General features: G+C 36.9%; 1 long non-coding RNA gene across 1 annotated transcript; it reads left to right on the forward strand.

Moving 5' to 3' along the window:
- Window positions 1–17,761: 17,761 nt before the first annotated feature.
- On the forward strand, window positions 17,762–21,296 carry LOC140884845 (uncharacterized). Its single transcript, XR_012150741.1, has 4 exons — window positions 17,762–17,975; window positions 18,448–18,534; window positions 18,615–18,743; window positions 19,938–21,296. It is a non-coding gene; the product is annotated as an uncharacterized lncRNA (long non-coding RNA).
- Window positions 21,297–23,260: the final 1,964 nt, after the last annotated feature.

The following is a 23,260-nucleotide window of genomic DNA, read 5'->3' on the forward strand; positions in this document are numbered from 1 at the left end:
CATCCGAAAATTTCTAAGCACCAGCAGTGGTCAGTGCTAGAGAATCACCAAAGAATTTATGAGAATTTGAATAGTTCTCTCCCTTAACAATATTGCAAATACATCCATGTATCAAGGATGCATTCTTGAAAAATTCAGTGATTATCTCCGTAGAATAATTTGGCGCACATGAAAGAAAATGACGGAGTCCTGAGGCATCAAGCATATCCAAAATGCAGTTTATAGATTCATTGTTCACACTTCTGATGACCTCAAAGTCGAAGGATAATGCATTTGAGTGGAAATCCATTTGAGTGAAATTATACAGCCGAAACAATAGAATGAACCTAATGTGTTTGATAGAATGATGTTTCGAATATTATAACTGAAAAGAGAGTTTGTGAGTGTGAAAGAAGAGCGATATTGTGTTTTAGTATATATAGTGTGAAGACCTAGAAATTCTACATGCATGCATGACCACTTCATCTAAATAACTACATGTAATTCAAATCGCCAATAGGACTTAGCAAACATACAAGATTGTATTTGTCACTCTCCCTACAATTAAGATACTTTGACCACACCAATAAAGCCAAATCAATTCGACTTTTAAGGCTGAATTTGAAAAGGAATGAAGACCCTTTGGAACGCCCATATTCACCATTATGATCAGCCATTAGGAGACTATTAATGGACCATAAAACCAAGGCTAATGACACCAATTATTCAGCCATGAAACCCCCATCATAAAGGGTCATTATGACCATGATTAAAGAAGGTTTATGACCACTTAATGGGCTAGAAATGTGTGCTCCTTCAGCTGCCCAAAGACCACTATATAAGCACATCTACCTTGAAGAAAAATGACATACCAAACACTCCACACCTTCAAGTTTTCGAGCAAGAGAAAGAGTTGTGATTCTTGTGCATTTCAGTAGCTTTTTAGTGGAGTTATTATTCACTAGTTTCAAAACTAGAGTAGCCTGTGCAAGTAGTTGAGCAAAGAGTGTTGTCTGAAGTATTATCCGAATCGAGCCAAAGTTTCACGAAAGCACTACTAGGCTTGAAGTAGAAATTCTGTCCATAGCATTCACTCACATTCTCATAGGATTCAAGGTAAGTGGGCTTATGTTTCTGAAGCAATTTTTCATCCTATGCTTCGTTTGTTATCCTTTCCTTTCGTCTCATATCTCTTCTCGTATTTTCTAAAAGTAGACTTTTGTACGTATAATTCTTGATATAAATTTTGCACACTTATACTTCTTCATAAGTGGGCTTTTATATATGTTTTGAAATGATGATGTTCCTGTTTTCGAGAATCCGATTGTACACCGATTATTTTGTGTCTTTGATAAGTACCAAATTTATGTTTTAAGAGTTTCGTTTCATTTGATCGTATTTCATTTGTTCCGTGTCCTTTGAACTATATATGTTTCTTTTGAATGATTCGTTATACTTTGAGGTTTTTGAAATAACACTGTTATGATTTGATTTTGAAGTGGAAAGAAAATATAATATGATATATGGCCCTACACGGTGGGTATAAAACCGTTATATGGCCCCTACACGGTGGGTATAAAACCGTTATATGGCCCCCTTCGGTGGGTATAAATCCAAAACAATGGTCTCGCCCCTTAGAGAAGTAACATATAGGGGACAGAAAAATGAACCATGAATAATGAAATGAAGTTTCAGTGCCTTATGTATGTTGACCTTTTGTTTTTCTTGATACGATTCCTTGATCTGTTTCAAATAATTTTGGTCTAATTGAAAGAGTGGGTGCCCTACTAGCCAACTTGTGGCTGAGAGCTTTGATGACTCTTATTGTAAACAATCTTTGTTTAATGTAATTTACACTCTTTATTGGCATTTACTTTATCTTTTGTCATATTTCTATGTTGTGACGTACTATACGAAGTTTAGATAAAGACCTTGAATATACTAGAGTGCATGTAAGATGTGATAGTGGATATGGATGACAATCATGAAACACATCTTATAATCACTATATATTCCAAACTGTTCCTAGTCAATTGAGCCGTCTGTAATTAGGATAAAGATCGCTCGAGATTGAGACTAGCATTTGCGATGCCGAGTATCACGTTTCATTGGTATGGAACATGGAGATGATAAAAGCATGCAAATGAATATTCATTGAATGGATGATCGAACTACCCTATTCGGACTTTCCAATTGGTTCTCACTTTTCGAGTGGATGAGTCCGTGGTTTTGGTTGTACAGCATTAGTCCTTACTACTTGAAATATCATGGAGACTCTATATGCTAGTACTGTACTTTGACTCGTTTACCGGCTCCATGAGGGTCATCATGTGTCGAGATTGGGTGCAGTTACGACGCATATAGGAGTAAATGTTTTGTTGTCAAGGATTCACCACACACGTGCAAGCGTGGATATCCTATGCGATATGAGGAGATATTAGTGTGACAAATCTCTGGCCAGAGTACATGATGTGCTTTAGGATACATGGTTTCCTGGATGCACATGCGATGTCACTATTTGATCTTCAAGATGTATTGCATAGTTATCGAATCTCGAACGACTCTAGATATACCAATGGTTGTTGATTCAATCGGGATATTTGGATGAAGGGACCGTACTGTACTCTAACCGAAACCCACTAGTTCTTGCAAGCACTATTAGTGATACCTAGGGAATCATGGGGCGATGTTGCTAGGCGCTCTTACCATGATTCGATGGGCTAGTCGAAAATTGTTATTTCGAGTCACAAGGAGTTGTGAGCCCACGACTAGTAATATCCCTGGACCATTGAGGGTAACACAAGTAATGGATTTCTAATCCCCGTTGATATAGTTAAATTTAATAAGTTAAATTTAGCGAACGAGAAGTAGGACTTCTTATTGTAGAATAGAGAGAGTGAGGTTTCCTAAAATGACATGAAGATGCTATTTTTGAAAACCACTGAATTTGGATTCAGAAAATTTATCTTGACTTTAATGTATGCAGAAAAGGTTTCTGTACACATTGGTGAAATTGGTTTATCAATTGGAGTCACGATGAATTTTATATTAATTTCTGAACATACGGGCTTTGCTTGTCAGGCTTGAACTTATGACTAACGGGCCCTAAGCTGTTAGCAGCCCATGTTATAAATAAGTTCTTCCAGTACAGAAATTACACACAACACTTCATAATTTTTGAAAACCTAGAGAGCTCCTCTCTAGGGTTGGCCGAAATTCCCCTCTCCCCTGTTCGAAAATTCCAGTCTCAATTTTCGAAATTGCAGTCTGGTTTAACAGATCAAATCTGTTAATCTCTTCGAAGAAACTTCTGATAGACTTTCTAGTGCAGTCTGTCAGAGGGTTTAGAATTCTGTTCATGGACTTGATTCGGGAGTTGATCGATGCATCGGTTCCTGGGATATACAAGAAAAGCAGATTTATCTGTTGGTGTCCATAATCTCAAGCAAAACCTTGAGAGGTAAAATTTAACTTTTTTTTATTTTACGCAATTATTTTAATCGTACAAATATGGTACCCAATGATCTGGAATCGTTTCAGATCTGAAAATAAAATTTTTAAAACTTCTGCTGCCTTGGGTATCAGATCTAACAGATCCGAGAACGTGTTCCAATACTAATGTCTCGATTCCTGTTGTGACATGTTTTGCGACATGTCACTTTTGAACTCATTATATTTCGATATTTTATTTCACGATCAACCTCCACTTGCTGAGTGTTTTCCAAAACGCTCACCCCTTCCCTCCCCAGATAAGAATGAAGATCAAGTGGACGAGGCTGAACAAGACATGTTTTGGGGATGGTGATGAAGTTTCAAGAAAAAAAGACCTCTAAAATTTTCTTTAATCTAGTTTCCTTTATATTATCGCTTCCGCACTCATGTTTCGTATTGTAAAGACAATCCTGTTTTATGAAATATACTTGTTTTGGCAAGAATTGTGCTACGAAGCTTGTTGTTTCAATGTTAAATTGTTAAACAATGCCGGTAAACTTTTTTGATACAAGTTTAACCTTCTTAGCTTCAGAAAAATAACGACCTTAAAATATAGACTCTACTCTTTTTTTCCAACTCAGATTCGACTCCGAATTCGAATATCCATCGAACGAAGGAATCCCATTTTTCTTAAACCAATCCAAATAATAATAAAAATCTCTCATATCTCCTTCATCATATCTCTTTTCATCTCCATACTCATCAACTCTTCTCTCTCCCCTATTACTATCATACTCATAGAATCTCCTTTCAAACATTGTACCTGCAAGAAAAAATTAGTAATAAAATATCATCACCCAAATTCTCACAAGTCACTCCAAAGAAATCGCTCAAACACTCCTTTTTTCACTCAAAATATGGAATAGCTTTATGCTTTGTGGTTTTGTGTGTATCAAACTCACAAGTTCAAAACTTTTAAACACTTGCCAATCGACTCACATAGATTGCACAAAAACAAGGAATTGACTTTATGAAGATTTAAAAACTTGGCACCTAAGGATGAACAAGACACAAGAAAATTGACCACAAGTTATTTTGCTTCCTTTTTTTTGACAATTTCGGTCTCTACTTTTTTTTTGGCCGATTTCAAATCTTTTTTTTTAATTTTCAATTTTTCTCTTTTTTTTGAATAACTTGTAGCACAAGACACAAAACTTGGGCAACAATATTGACAGAACGAAGAACAACGAACGAAGAACGACGAACAACAAACGAAGAACACAAAGAACGGATAAGAAGAACGAAGAATAGATAAGAAGAATAAATAGAAAGATACGACTTACTTGAGTCAATGAAACCTTAATATTTGATAACAAATGATGTGAATTCTTAATGTATGGAAGGCAAACACGAATATATTAAAATCGTACCCTCAATCCAATAGACAATAAGATTCAATTGTGTTGTCCCGATATTTTGAACAAGTAAGTTTCGGATATTCACCTCTAGTTTACAACGAAACTAGCAACAGATAATCACGAGGATAAACAATTAATCACAACGAAACCTTCAAAAAACTTGTTTCTGACAATCCACGAAGATAATCAATCGAAAAATGCCACCAAGTTTATGAAACTTTGATAAGTTTTATTTGATATAAACAAAGCAAAGCTTTGGAAAAATTCTAGAAAGAATTTTAAGAATTGATAAAAATCAATAATTTAATAACTTCAATAATCTATTCAATAATGAATGTATATGTTGTATTTATAATACAACTACAATATAACGCTAAATAATGCAAAATATATCAAAATATATCACCAAAAGTTATCTAATAGGATTAAAAGACTCAAAAAAATAGGAATAATATCAAAAATATCACAAATCACTCAAAACACACACAAACATGCCGCACTGTCTGTGTGCACAGACCCTGGATAAGGGTCCGGACATAGGTCCGTGTGCCCATGGCGATCCGAGCTTAAAATTGACTATGAAGAGCTTCAGGTGCACAGAATCCATGCCTAGGTCCGTGCCTAGGTGCAGGGCTGGTCCAAAGTTGGTTTGAAACTAAACGTATTTCCTTGAAAAAATCATATCTCAAGTTTTAGCCGTCGGATCGAGCTGAAATTTTAACTGTAGCTTTATAAAATCCTAAACTACATTATGAATGGTGGAGATTGGATTTGTATGCCTCTAAATTCTCCAAATAATTTCAGTCCTCCAACTCGAGCTCCATGCATTCTAACTTGGCTCCCATGCTCTCCAACTTGATTCCCATGAATTCCAAACCCTTCAACTCTCGAATGTAAATCACTGAGAAAATCTTGGAATAATATGAATCTTCGAGCGCTTTCTAGATTCATATCACTATCAGAAAAACACAACAATCCGTCTGTCTGAAAGTGAAAACCGGATGTGTTGTCTCCCTGAACAAGTATTGTTAATTTCTGCGTCTTCAAATAAAAAAACTGCACTTCTCGGATACGAACAAACAAGGATGGCTCAGTTATCACAGAGAAAACTCGGATTTCCTATTGTCCTTTCTTATGCCGAAACATAAACCCTGAAGAACAACATTCTTGAATGGTACTAGCTCTTGCACTAATACTGAGAGCACTGATACTCATTTTCTGGCTAAGTGTGTCCGCCACTGGGTTCGAAGTACCTGGATGGTACTTAATCTCGCAATAATAATCTTTGAGAAGATCTAACCATCGACGATGTTGCATGTTCAGCTCTGCTTGAGTGAACAAGTATTTCAAACTCTTATGGTCCGAAAAGATTTCGAACCTCTCGCCATACAGATAATGACACCAAATCTTCAGTGCAACACGATTGTTGCGAGCTCTGAATCGTCTACTAGGTAATTCCCTTCGTGGGTCTTCAATTATCTAGAAGCATTAGGCAATCACATGTCCATTCTATGTCAACACATATCCCAACCCTTGAAGAGATGCATCTGTTAAAACTACATAGCCTCCGGGTCCAGATGGTAATGCAAGAACAGGTGTAGTAGTCAATCGTCCTTTTAACTCGTCAAAGCTCTGCTCGCACTCACTTGACCAGAAAAAAGCAACATCTTTTCTTGTCAGCTGTGTCAACGGTATAGCAATTCACATTAAATTCTTGATAAACCGTCAATAATACCCAGCCAAACCCAAAAAGCTATGAATCTCTGAAGCTGTAGTCGGATGCGACCAATTCAAAATAGCTTCAGTCTTACTTGGGTCAATTGATACTCCTTCTTGAGAGATAACATGACCAAGAAACACCACTCGGTCAATCCAAAACTCGCACTTGCTGAACTTGGCATATAACTGCTTCTCACGGAGAATCTGCAGTACAAGTCTCAAGTGTTGTGCATGTTCATCAACACTGCGCGAGTAGATCAAAATGTCGTCAATGAAGACAACGACAAACTTGTCTAGGTAATCACGGAATACCATGTTAATCAAATCCATGAAGACCGCAGGCGCATTTGTCAACCCAAAAGGCATCACTAAAAACTCATAGTGACCATAACGGGTATGAAATGCTGTTTTTGAGAGATCCACATCTCGAACACGCAACTGATGATACCCTGACCTCAAGTCAATTTTATAGTACACAGAGGTACCCTGGAGTTGGTCGAACAAATCATCAATCAGTGGCAAAGGATATTTTTTCTTAACCATCGAGTGACTAAACTTTCTGTAATCGATACAGAGACGCATAGAACCATCCTTTTTCTTGACGAAAAGAACTAGCGCTCCCCAAGGTGAAACACTCGGTCGGATATATCCCTTATCCAACAAATCCTGCAACTACTGTTGCAACTCTCTCATCTCTACTGGTGCTAGACGATAACGCGCATGAGAAATCGGTGTTGTCGCACAAGTTCAATCCCGAACTCGACCTCTCTGACTGGAGGAAACCTTGGAATCTTATCTGGAAAGACATCTAGTGTAATGCACCGGGCCCTCACCCTCTGCTCTGGAGGTGCAAGGTTCTATCCATGGGGAGGGCAAAAACTCTCCTTTCCAGGTGGGGAGAAAACCATGAGTATGGGTCTGGACCGCCCAGAGCAGAAGGCCAGATGAGCCAGAAGCAGAGGGTGAGGGCCCAGCCCATTACATAAAAAAGCTCAAGTGATACCAGGGATGATAAAAACTTGTACTTATGCCTGAAGGTGCAAGGTTCTATCCCCGAAAAGGGCAAAAACTCCCCTTTTCAGGTGGGGAGAAAACCATTAGTATGGGCCTGGGCCGCTCAGAGCAGAAGGTCAGATGAGCCAGAAGCAGAGGGTGAGGGCCCAGTCCATTACATCTGGGTACTCACAAACTACTGGTAACTCCTCTACAGACCTGCTACCTACGGATCTATCAACCACATGGATAAGGTAGCCTTCCCCACCTGCATCTAAAGCCTAACAAGCCCTCAAAGCGGAAACCAGAGGCATAAGGGGTCGTGCTCCCTCACCATAGAAAAACCAATTATCGCCCTCAACCGAACGAAACTGAATAATCTTTTGATAACAATCCACCGTATCTCTATAAGAGAAAAAAAAATCAATACCCAAAATACATTCAAAATCTTCCATCGCTAGAATCATAAGGTTTGCTAACAACTCAAAGCCCTCAAACTCTAAAGTACATCCCAAGACTAAACGCCTGGCCAAAGCTGAATGACTAGTCAGGTAGAAACGAATAAAACCACGTCTAGAGGTATGTACGGAAATCTATAGCGCTTAGCAAATCTTGCTGAAACAAACGAATGAGATGCACCAGTATCTATATGAACAAAAGCAAGAATTCCGCACAATCTAAATGTACTTGCAATAACTTTCTCATTCTCTTTCTGAACCTGATCATGGCTCAGGGCATAGATTTGTACTGGAATACGTGGTCTCTGGTTGGTGCTTCCAACTGACTATCCCGATGTCCTCTGCAGGACTGATGCTTGTGAACCGGAACCAGATGTTGATCCCCCAACATTCTGCGGTCAATCCCTCTTCATGTGCCCCATCTGGCCATAACGGAAACAGGCGCCACTGGCTACACGACATCTGTATGTAGGATGATGTCCTCCACACTTCTTGAAATGACTCGATCCTACTACTACAAATTTTTTTTAAATAAATATTTATTTATATATATATATGTATATATATATATATATATATATATATATAAAGAGAGTAATAGTAGTGAAACTTATAATAAGACATAAATATTGAAACTTAGAAAATAAACTTACACAAATTATTTTACAATAAATTTAATAATTCTGCATGCAAATAATTATCTTTAAAAATAAACATAAATCCATGCATAAAAATATCACCACTCGAACTCTCGTAAAATCTTTAACATAAAATCCATAAATTCATAAATAAATTATAATACTTGTGCGGAAAAATATAGTTTTCTTCAAGATCACTGAAAACATAAACTGAGCATAGGTCACGGGCTAGCCAACTGTCGGGATCTCATACGTTCTCACCGCCAGTCGGGGTAATATACTCTACATCAGTGTCTCCCTGCTCACCTGCACCATTTAAGTCTAGTGAGCCAAGAGGCTCAGAACGTTCTATCTCATAATAACAACATGATTAAAATAATGCATCACATAACACATGCACGATACATAATAAATAATATATAAACATGCATGTCATAAAATATATAACTCATGATCATCTCATAACATAGCATACATATTCATATCATAATCATCATGCATCATAATAAGGGAATATCATCATTTAAAACTCTGAAGATTATATTCATGTTGTGTGACCGTAAAAGTGATTGATCAATAAAAAAACCAACGTACGTGGCGATGGGATCTCCACCTCTTGGCCCCTTCACCAGGCTCACCCCGGATCCATAGGCAAATCATCATAACATATGGAAAGGCAATCGGGCCCCAGTATCCCAACTCTCAGTCCCATACTCTATGGAAAGGGCTCCGGGCCTAGGTATCCATCCCCAATCCCGTATTTGTCACACATTCATTTCAAATTCCTTAAAATATCTTATTTTTTTATGCCCAACATCATACATATACATACATTATCATGCACATCATAAAAAATTCATTCATGATCTTATTTTTCATAAAATATTGCCCGTAAATATATATTAAATTAATTAATAATATAACTATAAAAACATCTTCTTTTTTATATATATATTTACTTAAAATATTAATGCAATAATTTAATATATATTTACGGACCATGCATATTTTTCATGGATTGATTCAGGCTGCTGACTCCTTAAACTTAGGCCCATTAACTTCTAAACTGGCCCAATATTTCATCTTAAGCCCATTAACTTACGTTTAAGCTCAAATAAATTATTCAATCCCAATAAGACATATATGGCCCAATTATAAAGCCCAAGCCCACTAATAATCTAAACTAGCCTAATGGGCCCAAAAAAATTAAATTGGCCCAATAACTTTCATGGGCCCTAAGCCCATAAAATTTAATGTATTAACTTAAATAATTATTTAAGCCCAAAATATTATCCCAAATAGCCCATTTAAATTCATTAATTCAACTTAGGCTTAATTTAACACTTAAACTAATAATAAATCCTAAAATAAAAATACCCGAGCCCGACTAACACAACCCCGACCCAAAACCAACCAACATGACCCGTGACCCCTCGGACCCGACTCGAACCACCCAGCCCGAGCCCAGCCCGAAGCAAACCTAGAACCCGATCCCCTTTTTCCAGCTGCTGCGTGGCAGCGAGCAGCCTTAAAGAAGGCCGGCGTCCGGCCAAATCCGGCCACCACCGGCCGTAGAACCACCTCTAAACCTAGCCCACATCCAGACATTTCCATCAAGCCAAGAACCAGCCCAAATCGTGACCTGAGCAGCTCACACGAAGACTTGCACTCATACACTTTCCCAGCTCGCGCGCCAGTATGAGCAGCTGCCGTATTTTTGATCGTACGGCCTGCTCCGATAACCAATGACCATGAAACCACTACTCAATCTTATCCAACATCTAGATGGTTCCAATGAAACTGATCTTACATCAAACCCTGGCCTGAGGATGGAGAACGAGCCTCTCTTCCACAAAACCTTTGCACTGCGCAGCTGGTGCATCAGAAATGATATGCCATGGTTCCAGCCTATTCCACCTTGAAACTCTGACCCAGCTCAATCCTAAGGACTCTTAGACACCCCTTAACCATGAGCCAACAAACCTTGAACGTTCCAAGCAAGAAAAACGTGAGGAAAAGATGTAAGGAAACGAATCTGCTTAACATAATAATGCAAATTTCATATCTAAGCCATATCCAACATACATGGTTAAATATTTCATGATGAAAGCAGAATAATAGAACTTAAATGGTGAGAAAATAAGAGAATTCAAACGTGCCTTTGTTAATATTTCAATCAAAATACGATACCGATGCGTATTGGTTCTCCGGGATGAACGAAACTTAAAACCTTGCTTGAACCTTCCAAAAGATCGTGTATGGTATGTGTTGAGAAGAAAGTGTCGGCAGCTAAATGTAAAGGAAGGAAGAAGAAAAGATGGTGGATGAGTGATTCATGTGGTGCAAAAGAAAACAAAATGGGATGGCCCAAGTTCTACATATTGAATGCATGCATGTAGATAGTTGTCTCCTAGCCTTCACGTGCATGGGTTGTGAATTATTGGGTTCAATCATAGCATTTGTTTAGTGATTTTTAAATGGTCTCTTTAATATTAATATGCTTAATTTTCGTCCAAAAAGTTACTTAAATTTTAAAAGTGTACTAAAAGCTCTTAAAATGGACTTAGTAGGTGAAAAATAGGTTTCCAATAATATGTACTTATCAAACAACTATTTTTCTATAAATTAAGTCTTTAAATTAATTATTTTTCCTAATTATGCATGCGAAATCACGTAAAAAAAATTTCGGACGTTACACTTCTCACACTGACCCTTATTCTTTCCAAAACTATACATACCTTTACCGGATCCCAAACCTAACCTAGATCCTGAATAAGAAGGTGTACCTGATTTCTTGAAATATTGGCCTCGCGAACCCAAGGAATTTCCTGGTCGGAAAGAAGAATAAAAGTTTCGGTTTTCTCTTGAGGGTATTCTCGGCTTGGCAGCAACGGTTCACCAATACTTCATACGACGCCGGATCGTCGTTGATAGACACTAGAGAATAAATCTCTGGATTGAGACCTAGCAAAAAAATATCATACTTGACCTCCAAGATGCTGGCAACATACGGACAGTAAGGCAAAAGCTCAAAGAACTTCAATTGGTACTCATCAATAGACATGCTGCCTTGTTTCAGATTCATCAGTTCATTCGTCTTCGCCTGACGTAGAGCTGCAGGAAAGTAAAATTCTCGGAATGCTGTATGGAATTATTCCCAAGTAGCCGAGCCTCGCGCTGCTATGATCGGTGCGGAAGTAGATTTCCACCACTTACGAGCATTCCCATGAAGAAAGAATTTAACATCCTGCATTTTTTGCTCATCAGTGCAACGATACACCTCGAAGCAGGTTTCCATTTCTTCCATCCAATTCTCATCCGCATCCAGATTCTCGCCTCCCTCTAATGGCTTTGGAGACATCTGCACGAATCTGCGCAAATCAAACTTGTCTCTATCATCCCTGGGGAGATGATGCCTCCGACGTGGTTCCCTGACCTCGTCATCTCCCCATCGACCACCGATGCTCCCATGACTTTCATCATCTCAACCAACCATCTAGCATGAGTAGCAAAATTAAACCTCAAAACTGTATACCTATGTACCAATTATGCATGCTCTGATACCAATAAATGTAGTGACTCAACCCATATCACTTCTGGCTCAAAGCTTAAGCATGCAATTTAATTAATCCAATTAAAAATGACAGATACATCGAAAACATTTAAATAAACAATCTTACAATCTACCAGCAGAACATACGGTTTCTAAAATAATAATACAACTCAATCGAAAACTTAATTCTAAAATCTCAATACAAAAAACCTGGAACGATACAATCCTCCCTGCAGATCAACGACCGCTACCACCCGGTCCGTCCAACCTAAGTCATGCCTCGTGGAATGGGGTGTACAGAACAAAACCATGAACATGAGTATAAAACGCCTAGTATAAAAATATGAGTATACAGGTACTATGAATGCAATGCAAGTGAAGGTGTAGGAAACCTATCCTCAAAAGAACTCTACTCAGTCAAAAGCGTCATGATATGTAGCACACTAGGCTGTTGCATCAAGAGGTACTCTCATACCATAAACCGTGGATATATCCGGGTTCAAAACTATGGTACTCATCCACAAAATATAACGGGGCTGAGCGACCCCACTACTGGTAGTACCAATGAAATACAAGCTCAATGTGTCAATGCATGCATCATAATATCAGTGATATAATAGATGCACATATAATTAATGTCACATAAAACATGCAAACATAGAACATGCATAATCAATCAGGATATCTCGGATAGTACGTCTGTACCTCTATCCAGACAAATCAAGAACCCTAGCAACCTAGCAGTCCAGGTACTCAAAGTCCAAGCCTATAAGCAAAAATCACCATATCACTTATAACTCTCTAAAAGTATTAACTAAGCTATTACGTACTCCCTAATCTCTATAGGGATATAAAATTATACCTGCGTTCGTCGCCAGCCTGCTGATGGCGATTGCCTAAAAAACTCATGCACTGCTCCGCTGCTACCCCTTCAGCGTTCCGCCACTCTCGGCCCTCCAGTAGGACGCCTAAAAACCCCTAAAACTCACTAGAAGAAGCTATGAATGAGATAGAGAAGGTGAATGGGCGAGTGAAAAGTGAGCCTCGGCAACCCTATAAATAGACAATGATCGGAACCTCCGATCGCACGATCAGAGCTTCCGATCCATGCTTCTGATCTCTCTCCGCCAACCACGTGTCTTCCTTCTAGAGGTTGCCTGCCGACAGTAGATCGGAGCATCCGATCCCACTTCGGAGTTTCCGATCTCACTGGCATCACTGCCTACGTAATATTCCGAACAATTTACATTCGGAGCTTCCAATCCCACTTCGGAGCTTCCAAACTCCCCAGAGCTTCTGAACCCAAAAATATGGCTCCGATCACTTCGGAACTTCCGAATTCTATTCGGAGCTTCCGATCTTCCCAAAGCTCAAAGCTCTACCGGACCATTTTTGATCATTCTGGATCTATTCCTCAAGTCCTTAAACCCATTTCAGGATCCCTTAATCATGTCTTAGCCAATTAAACATAATTAGGCACTTGATTAACTTAATTTAGAGACGGGTTACTACATCAGATTTGTAGGGGGCTTTCTCTGATATCTTCATTGGCTTTTAGATAGCGTGACGTGTCTATATTTTCTTATGTTTAATTGGAATAGTTTGTTATAATTCGATGCATTTTGAATGATAAATTTGGTTGTATAGCTCATAATCATTGTCTTTGATTTAATATAGGAATATAGGAGAAAAGATGATAAAAAGGAAGTTTAGAGCAGCTGCGTTTGTGAGATTATGGATGAAGAATGGAAAGGAAGCTGCTGCGCGATAGCGCATGTAATCAGCGCAAGCAGCGCTGTTGGGGAGTGCTAATGTTGGGGAGTGCTAACGCGCATGGAAAGAATTGGTTTGCACATGATTTGGTTGAAGAGCACTTGAAGTGTCTGTGCGTGTAGAAATTTAAAGCAGATTTTGGCCGCTCGATCCGCAGACTTCTACCGATCGAGCGGTTCCAAGAAATTGAAGAACAGTAGGGGTCAAGATTTTAGCTCGCTCGATTGGTCAATATTTACCGATCGAGCGCACCAGCGTGCAGAGTTTTTAATTTTGGAAATTCTTTGGTCGAGTTAGGATTAATCTTTGGAAGATTTGGAGACTTTAAATACTGATATAACTCAAAAATTAGGGGGATTGATCAGACTTAGACGACATGGAACGTGAGAAACACATTGGCGGCTAGGTTTCTTCTCTATTTTCTTAGATTCAATTTTTCTTTCATTAAATTTTCTGTAGAATTCATGAATATTGTTGGCTAAGTTTTAGAACTTGATTGAGGAAGACAAGCTCTTGATTTTGTTTATTCATGAGATTCAAATTTTTCAATGTTTAATTTTTATTGAGTATCAAAAGTTGTTCTGTTTTATTTCATGCTTGTATGTGAGATTTTTGGATTGGCCATCTTAGGATTTCGCTATACAATCTAATGCTAAATTAGAATTCAAATCCGTAATTGTTTGAATCAACTAATTTGCGAAGCAACTGTGTTTAATATTTTCCGCTGGTGAATTTGTTAAATCGTAGGAACAACAATTTACTAGATTAAATACAATCGCTGGTATTTGTGTTGCCTAGATTCGTCAGTTTTACTCATTTTAATGCTACCTTAAATTTAAATCTAGATTGCTGGTATCCGGGTTGATTTATTGGTAAGGGTTAATCTAGAACGCTGGTGTCTAATTAACTAAGATTAAGGTGAAACATGAATTTAATTTTCAATAATGAATATTCGATAGAATTAATTATTTTTAGGCAATCAATGATTGAATGAATAAATATCAAGGGTGTAGTCGACCGATACCAAAGCTTGTTTCTCATTGATTTCTTCGTTATAATTTAATCTTGAATGATAGTTGATCGAAATCCATTAAATATTGCTTTTAAATTTTTAGTAGTTAATTCCAAACTCAAAAACCCCTTTTTATTTCATTTTAGAACACATTAAATTTCCCTTTCCTCGTGGGAACGATCCCTACTCATACTACTACGTATTTTGTTTATCTGATTGAGTCGGGTAATTTGGGCATGACACGATCAAGCGCTACCAAATTTTGGCGCCGTTGCCGAGGAATCGGTGTTAAATTTATTGTGTTCTTTTTATTTTTATTTTTTTTCCGTTTAATCTCACTATCTTCTCTTTTCTTTGTTTCTAGTTTTTTCTCTATCGTTCATTCTTTCAGATGACTCTTCTGACGAAGAATTCCCCTTTGACCAGGAGATTGAAAGAACTCTGCACAAGCGAAGGAGAGAAGCTCGTAGAAAACATGAAGAGGAAGAAATTCGTACTGAAATTTCTGAGGAAGAGATGGCTGCTAACGCGAATATGAGCCTAAGACAACTGGGCACTCCTGATCCAAACCAACAACCTTTATGAATTACTTTTCCTAATCTAGAAAATAATGCTACTTTCGAGCTTAAATCTGGATTAATTCATTTATTAACTTATTTTCATGGTCTTGCAGGTGAGGATCCTAACAAGCACTTGATGAAATTTCATGTGGTTTGCATAAGTATGAAACCCCATGAAGTGACAGAGAAGCAGATCCAACTGAGAGTCTTTCCTTTCTCTTTGAAGAGTGCTGCAAAGGATTGGCTGTATTATTTACCCTCTGGATCCATCATGACTTGGACTGAGATGAAAATAATTTTTCTAGAGAAGTACTTCCCAGTTTCCAGAGCAGCGAATATCAGGAAGGAATTTATGGGATCAAGCAATTCACAAGGGAATCATTTCATGAATACTTAGAGCGGTTCAAAAAGCTTTGTGCTACATGTCCGCAACATCAGATAAGTGAAAATTTATTAATTCAATATACCTATGAAGGTTTGTTACCTCATGATAGGAGTATGTTAGATGCGGCTAGTGGAGGAGTCTTTGTAGATAAAACTCCAGTGCAAGCAAGGAATTTGATTGAGAATATGGCTGCTAATTCTCAGCAATTTGGCACCAATAGGAGTGACTCTGCACCTAGAAGGATTAACGAGGTAAAAGTTTCTTCCCTTGAAAGACAATTGATTGAACTGACGTCTCTTGTGCGTCAAATGACTGTAAGGAATGGACAGACTGCAAAAGCATGTGGAATTTGCGCTGCCGTGGGACATGCAACTGACATGTGTCTCACGCTTCAAGAGGGATTTACTAAACAAGTCAATGTAGCAGGAAGATTTCCCGGGCCACCACAACAAAAGTATGATCCTTACTCGAATACATTCAATTCAGGTTGGAAGGATCATCCCAACTTTAGATATGAAAACCCTCAGACAAATCAACCTGGGCCTCAAGCACCACCGCACCATCAAACTTATTGGCCACCGTATCCTCCACAGCCACAGCGTCCTCAAGTTCCAACGCCTGGTGAGTTTCTAGAAAACATTGTTAAGGATCTTGCAACTAATACTGTAACTTTTCAACAGGAAACGAGATCAAGTATCCAACATTTGAACACTCAGGTGGGGCAGTTGGCAACCTCCATTAATAGGTTGGAGGAACAAATTTCTAGTAGTTTACCATCACAGACAGTGGTGAATCCAAAGGAGAATATGAGTGCAATCACCTTGAGGAGTGGAAGAGAGTTAAAAGTTCATGAAAAAGTGGTAAACAAGAAAGTACATAACGAAGATGAGGAGAAATCCAAGGTAGAGGAGACTGAGCTTAATCATGAAGAAGCACCGAAAGGTAAGTTTCCTCCTCTTTATGAGTATAAACCTGTAGCCCCTTTTCCCTTAGCATTAAAAGAGTCCAGGAAGGATGAAGGTATCAAGGGACTATATGAAACTTTTTGTAGATGTGAGGTGAATATTCCTTTATTAGATGATATAAAACAAGTACCTCGCTATGCTAAATTTTTAAAAGAGTTGTGTACTGTGAAGAGAAAACACAAACTGAAGGGGTGTTAGAAAGTTGAATTGGGAGAACAGGTCTCTGCTATCATTCAAAGAAAGGTACCCACAAAATGCAAGGATCCAGGTATGTTTTCGATTCCCTGTAAAATAGGAGATGTTCAGCTTGAGACAACCATGTTAGATTTAGGAGCATGGATCAATGTCATGCCATACTCTGTTTATGCTTCTTTAAAACTTGGGACTTTGAATGAAACTGCAATTGTTATCTAGATGGCTGATAGATCTACTATTTATTCTAGGGGTGTGTTAGAGGATGTTTTTTTTCAAGTTGGTAACTTGGTTTTTCCTGCTGATTTTTATGTGCTTGATATGAAAAATAATGATTTGAATAGTCCAATTTTTCTAAGAAGACCATTTTTGAAAACGTTGAAGTCCATTCACTACAACAAAACTCCAAATACACAACACCTAAAAGACAACGGTTTTTTAAAACCGTTGTCTATGAGCGTTCTTTTTGTGAACAAAGACAACGGTTTTTAAAAACCGTTGTCTTTTAGCGGGTTTTTTTTAGGGCAACAACAACTGTTTTAAAAAATCGTTGTGGTAGTGCCTTTTATTTTAAGGTTTTGTATTTTTTTCCCCTCAATAACATCAATTTTGCAAAAAGACGTCTATTCTGATATATATTACTCTCAAAACCACACGAACCACAAAAAGAAACCAAACGCCAAACCCTACCCTTTCCCGTCACCTCCCGACCAGCGCCAATCAGCCGCCATCACCGCTCTTACTCCAACGGAAACAAGCCGGAGACCACTAAATGTTAGCCCAAGATCTCATGAACTCGATTATGTTCTGAATCCTAGAAACTATGGGGTCAAATTGTGCGAGCCATCGTCCCTGTTTCGATCAAAATCTGCGAGTAGTTCTTCTTTGTTTGTTCCGGGTAATTTGCTCCGATTTATAGTTTTTTTGTGTTCTTATAGCTAGCCTTTGAAATTAGTATAATACTTGAGCAATCTCAGTCCTTTCCCGAAGAAATTTTCATCCGCGGTTACGCCGATTGGTGTGGCTTTTTTCATGAGTTTCCAGAATTTTATTGTGAATTTCGTTTCCGAGGTTCAAATGTTTCATTTTGTCGCAGCTTCTTGTTATCCATATGAATGAGTAATTTTTCATATGAAGGATAATAATTAATTTTCCAAGGTGGACAAATTTTAAAGCTCAATATATTGAGTTTATGTCAACTGAGAGTGTTTGAAGCTTTGTACAACACCATAAACAAACCATAAGTGAATATCCTCTTTTGATATATGTTTTATTATACAACACCATAAACAAACCATAAGCTCAAATTAATTTTTCTGTATCTGATATATGTTTTATTATAAGTCATGTTTCCGATTTTCTAAATGCAGAATTTAGCTGATTGAAGCTTCAAGAAATTTGAGTCTGACATAGTAATATTTTCTCGGATCCAATGCTGGGCACCATACAAGTTTCAGGTATCAACAGATGACTACATTTCACTACAAATTTCTTACACTTTTTAACTCCACGTCGTGTTCTTGGTTTGGTATCATAGTTCTGGAATTTCAAGGGCTATGTGGAGGTCGAACCAAAGCATGCAAATCTTGTCCCTTGAAGTTGATGGGGAACAGAGAAGAACCCTAAGAACCAGAATCAAGAGACCAAAATTTGATACACTACAGAGGTTACTAATTTTTTACATATGTGCAATTACATTGAGGAAATGGTTTCTCTTAACTCGACAGTCTTTTTATTTTGCTTTGGAGCCTCTAGGGATGGAAAATGCAGGGGAATCATGTGTCTTTTTAATGATTAGAAACACACGACTATACAAAAATTTCAGAAACAATTTTTAATTTTAGTATTGCTTAAAGTGGTTATTGATATATTGCATACAAGAAGTAAAATTTGTACCTTTCGAATTTTTGTTATATTACCTCATCTTCCCACATCTGTTATGTTTAGGTATTGGGCACTTGTCATTTATTCATCAATGGCAAAGCTAGGGGCTTCCTTTATTTTTCTTTTTTCAATAGTTGAAAGCTAGCTAGGGGTTTGAAATCTATTTCTTGAGTACCCAAAACATAGGAGTGATGGGATTGATTACTTCTCTGCAGCGAACACTGATGGGATTGATACTTTCACTTCCCACTATATTATATTATTAATTTAAGGGCTTGTTTCTGAAAAATGGGTACAGTACAAAAGATTGTTTCAAATGCAAAAGAGACATTACAGAATCTTTGTTTCAGTAATGGATGGAGTTATGCCCTTTTCTGGGGGTTTGATCACACAAATTATTTGTAAGAATGTTGAATATTCTGCATGTTTCTATTATATGTCCTAAAGTTTAATTTTTCATACATTTCTTTTATTATTCATGTGTCTTGAATCTTGATTCTGAGCTTAGGAGTATATATAAAATGGTGTTGGGTGTTTAGTTAGATGTTTTCTTCGTGTTTATCATTTAATTACAACTTCTTTTGCATGATTTTTTTTATTCCTCTAAAGAAAATCAGGATAAGTACTGCCTTTTTCAAATTTTTGTGTTTTATTAATTTATTCCTTTCATAACATCAAAATATGGTTTACAAAATTATGAAGTTTATTTTGGTAAATGAACTTTTCTCGGATCAATTATTACATGTCGTATTTAGGATGACAATATGTAATATTATGTATTAAAAGTCCTCCTTGAATATGATCATTTTATTGCATAAATAAATGCTTTGTCTTTACTCTACTTTGGAGATCTGATATCAATAATTATTTACATTATATTGTTTTTATTTGCATTTATACTGTTTCTTTTTTAATTATTTTCTCCATCTTGTATAGATTACTTTAATCTTTTTTAATCTGTTTTGGGTCATTGCAGGTAGTTGACATTAAAAGATGCATATTACCAGGAACAAATGAGAGCTGTGATTGAATATGCTGCTACAAGTGCATGTTCTTGGAGAAGGGTAAGCTTTATTAATTCATATATATATGGATGTTTTCATAAGATCACAATGAGAGGCAAAGTTCTTTAGGATCATTCCAAAATCTTGAGGTTTTTCAGGTATAAATCATGTTGGCATTCCTTCCATACATGTTCTCTTAGAATTTTGAACATCATTTTATTTCAGCTGTATTATTAATCTTGTGGAAAATGATTTCATGTCATTTTACGGGATGGTTCTGAATTGTATTGCCAATTCTCCTTGGGGATAGAGGCTCTGACTATTCTTTTAATTGAGAAAATTGTGACATTTTCAATTATATTGTTTCAATCTTGATGTATAAGCTAATCTTGTTGATCGCAAAACTTTATTTGCATACTATAGATAAATTTCAGTAGAACCATGGGGTGTGCAATTTGGTTCTACTCAAAAGGTTAGTATTCGTTTCAATATTACAATGGAATGCACCTTTGCCCAAAAATTTTGTTGTTCAGTTACTTTCAGGTGGAAACCATAACATTGATGTTGATTATTTGAGAAAAAAATACTAAATATATATACTGGAGGTCATAGTGAAGGGAGCCAAACAGTTAAAATATTTTGGGAGGTATGAGCACATGATAACACTCAATCCACCTAATTTTGATTGCTCTCCAGTTATTCTGCTGAAAAATATTTTCCATTTACACTCAATCCAAGTAATTTTTATTGCTCTCCACTTTATCTTCTTTTTGTGAATTTACCATGGTTGTGGAATTCTGATTCTGACTGATGTTTGGAGTGCACGTGTGTTCCATGTTTGACAAGGCAAATGATGAGATCAATCATGGTAATTAAACTAAAAAAAATGGAAGTGCTCATTTTAGTTAACTGAATTTAAAGGTTAAGATTTCTTTGAAGTATGTTTATATGTTAAATGATTCTTAGTGTTCTATCTTGGGTTTGAATCTTAAGCTAGTATTTGAGCCAATCCCATAAATTTCTACTCATTTCAGCTCTAATTTCAGTTTCTCTGACGAGCTACCACCACTCAATCACCATGGAATAGATGTTTGTTCGGTTCCAGCATGATCTAGCTCTAATTCTTGAAGTTTTTAGGCTATTCACAGTTGGGTTCCAGCGAGGGAGTTAGAAGACAGCATAACCAAGGACAATTTATAGTGTGATTGAATTAGATTGAATTAGTTCAATTTAGTGTGATTGGATTAGATTCGAATTTCGAGTGATTTGTAATACTGTAAAATTGTATATTAAATTTTATTTTAAAAAATTTAAATTTTGATTGATTAATAATATTAAAAATTTGTATATTAATTTTTTTTGTTTTTTATTTAAAAAACGACAACGGATTTAAACTGTTGCAGACCCGTTGTCGTATGCCTCCAAAGACAATGAATATAAACTGTTGCAAAATCGTTGTGGTATACCTCCAAAGACAACGGATATAAACTGTTGCAAAACTGTTGTTGTATGCCTCCAAAGACAACGGATATAAACTGTTGTCGTTGGGCATGCTTTTTACAACACCAACAATTACAACGGTTTTAAACCCCCCTACGACAACGGATAAAATCCGTTGTCGTTTTCCGTTTTTCTTGTAGTGATTATAGATGTTAACAATGGCACTCTCACTATGGAGTTTAATGGGGGAGATTGTTAAGTTTCATATTTTTGATACCCTGAAAATTCGTGGTTGTAAAAGTGTTGTTAATAATATTGATGCTAATGATTACTTGTCACAAACGCACAAGATAGTTGTGAATGAGGATAAGTTGAAGGAAGTTATTGGAAAACCTGTAAAAAATTATACTGCTGAAATTTTTCTTTCTGATTTGCAGGTACCTATAACTAAGTCAAAACTTCCTCCAGATCAAGAAAAAGGAATGCCTAAGGGAAAGGGAATAAGTAGTCAAGAAACGGGGATAAGCAAGATATCAAAGCAGAAAAAGCATAGATAGAAAATAACTACAAAACTGTTCAGATGGGTGAAGGTGACAAGGGAACTAGATATGAACCACCTTGATGAACTGAAGCATACAGTCGGGCCGACGACTGTAAACAGAGGCGATGCTTGGGAGGCAACCCAAGGGGAGTATTCCTTTTTATTCTTAGTATTTATTTATTTTTGTAATTTCATTTTTACTTACATTGGGAATGGTAGCGCTAAGTCGTGTCATGTCCAAATTACCCAACTCAATCAGATAAACAAATTATGCAGTAGTGTGAGTAGAGATCGTTCCCACGAGGAAAGTGAAATTTAAATAGTGTTCTTAAAATACTGAAAATAATAAAAGGGGTTTTTTTTTGGATTTTTAAAAACTACTATGCAAAAATTAAAATAAGAAAGATCAATAAACTAACGAGACTTGGTATCGGTCGACTACACCCTTGAAATTATTCATTCGATCATCGATTTCCTAAAAATAATTAATTCACATTGAATATTCATCATTGGAATTTAATTCCCGTTTCACCTTAATTTTAGTTAACTAGACATCAGCGTTCTAAGTTAACCCTTACCCCATAAAGTAACCCAATACCAGCGATTAGATTTAAATCCACGTTAGCATTCAAATGAGTAAAACAGATGAATTTAGACAACACAATACCAGCGATTGTATTTAATCTAGTCAATTTTTGTTCTTACGATTTAACAAATTCACCAGCGGAAAATATTAATCATAGTTGCTTCAAAAATCAGATGATTCAAACAATTACAAATTTGAATTCTAATTTAGCAATAGATTGTATAGCAAAACCCTAAGGTGATCAATCCTAAAATCTCACATAAAAGCATGACAATCAATCCAAAACAACTCTTGATACGCAATTTGGAATTAAACAATGAAAAATTCGAATCTCATGAATAAAAAAAATCAAGGGTTTGTCTTCCTCAACCAAGTACTAAAGCTTAGCCACAAATATTCATGAATTCTCTAGAAAAATTCATGAAATAAAAAGTAAATCTAAGAAAAGAGAGAAGAAACCTAGCCGCCAAGAGATTTCTCTGCTTTCTGCCGTCTAAATCTGATAATTCTCCCTAAGAAAAACGGAATAAAGATCTAATAAAAGTCTCGAGTCCAAAATAAAAGAGTTTCCAAAATTAAAATTTCTTCTCCCGAACAGCGCCTCGCGCTCGATCGGTTAAAGTCTGCCGATCAAGCGCAGGCAAAAATGTGATCCTACTGTCCTTCAAATATAATGCGGCCGCTCGATCGGTATAATCTTGCAGATCGAGCGAGCCAAATTTCCAGCT

The sequence above is a fragment of the Henckelia pumila genome, chromosome 2 (genome assembly GCF_033568475.1).
Source record: "Henckelia pumila isolate YLH828 chromosome 2, ASM3356847v2, whole genome shotgun sequence".
Lineage (NCBI taxonomy): Eukaryota > Viridiplantae > Streptophyta > Magnoliopsida > Lamiales > Gesneriaceae > Henckelia > Henckelia pumila.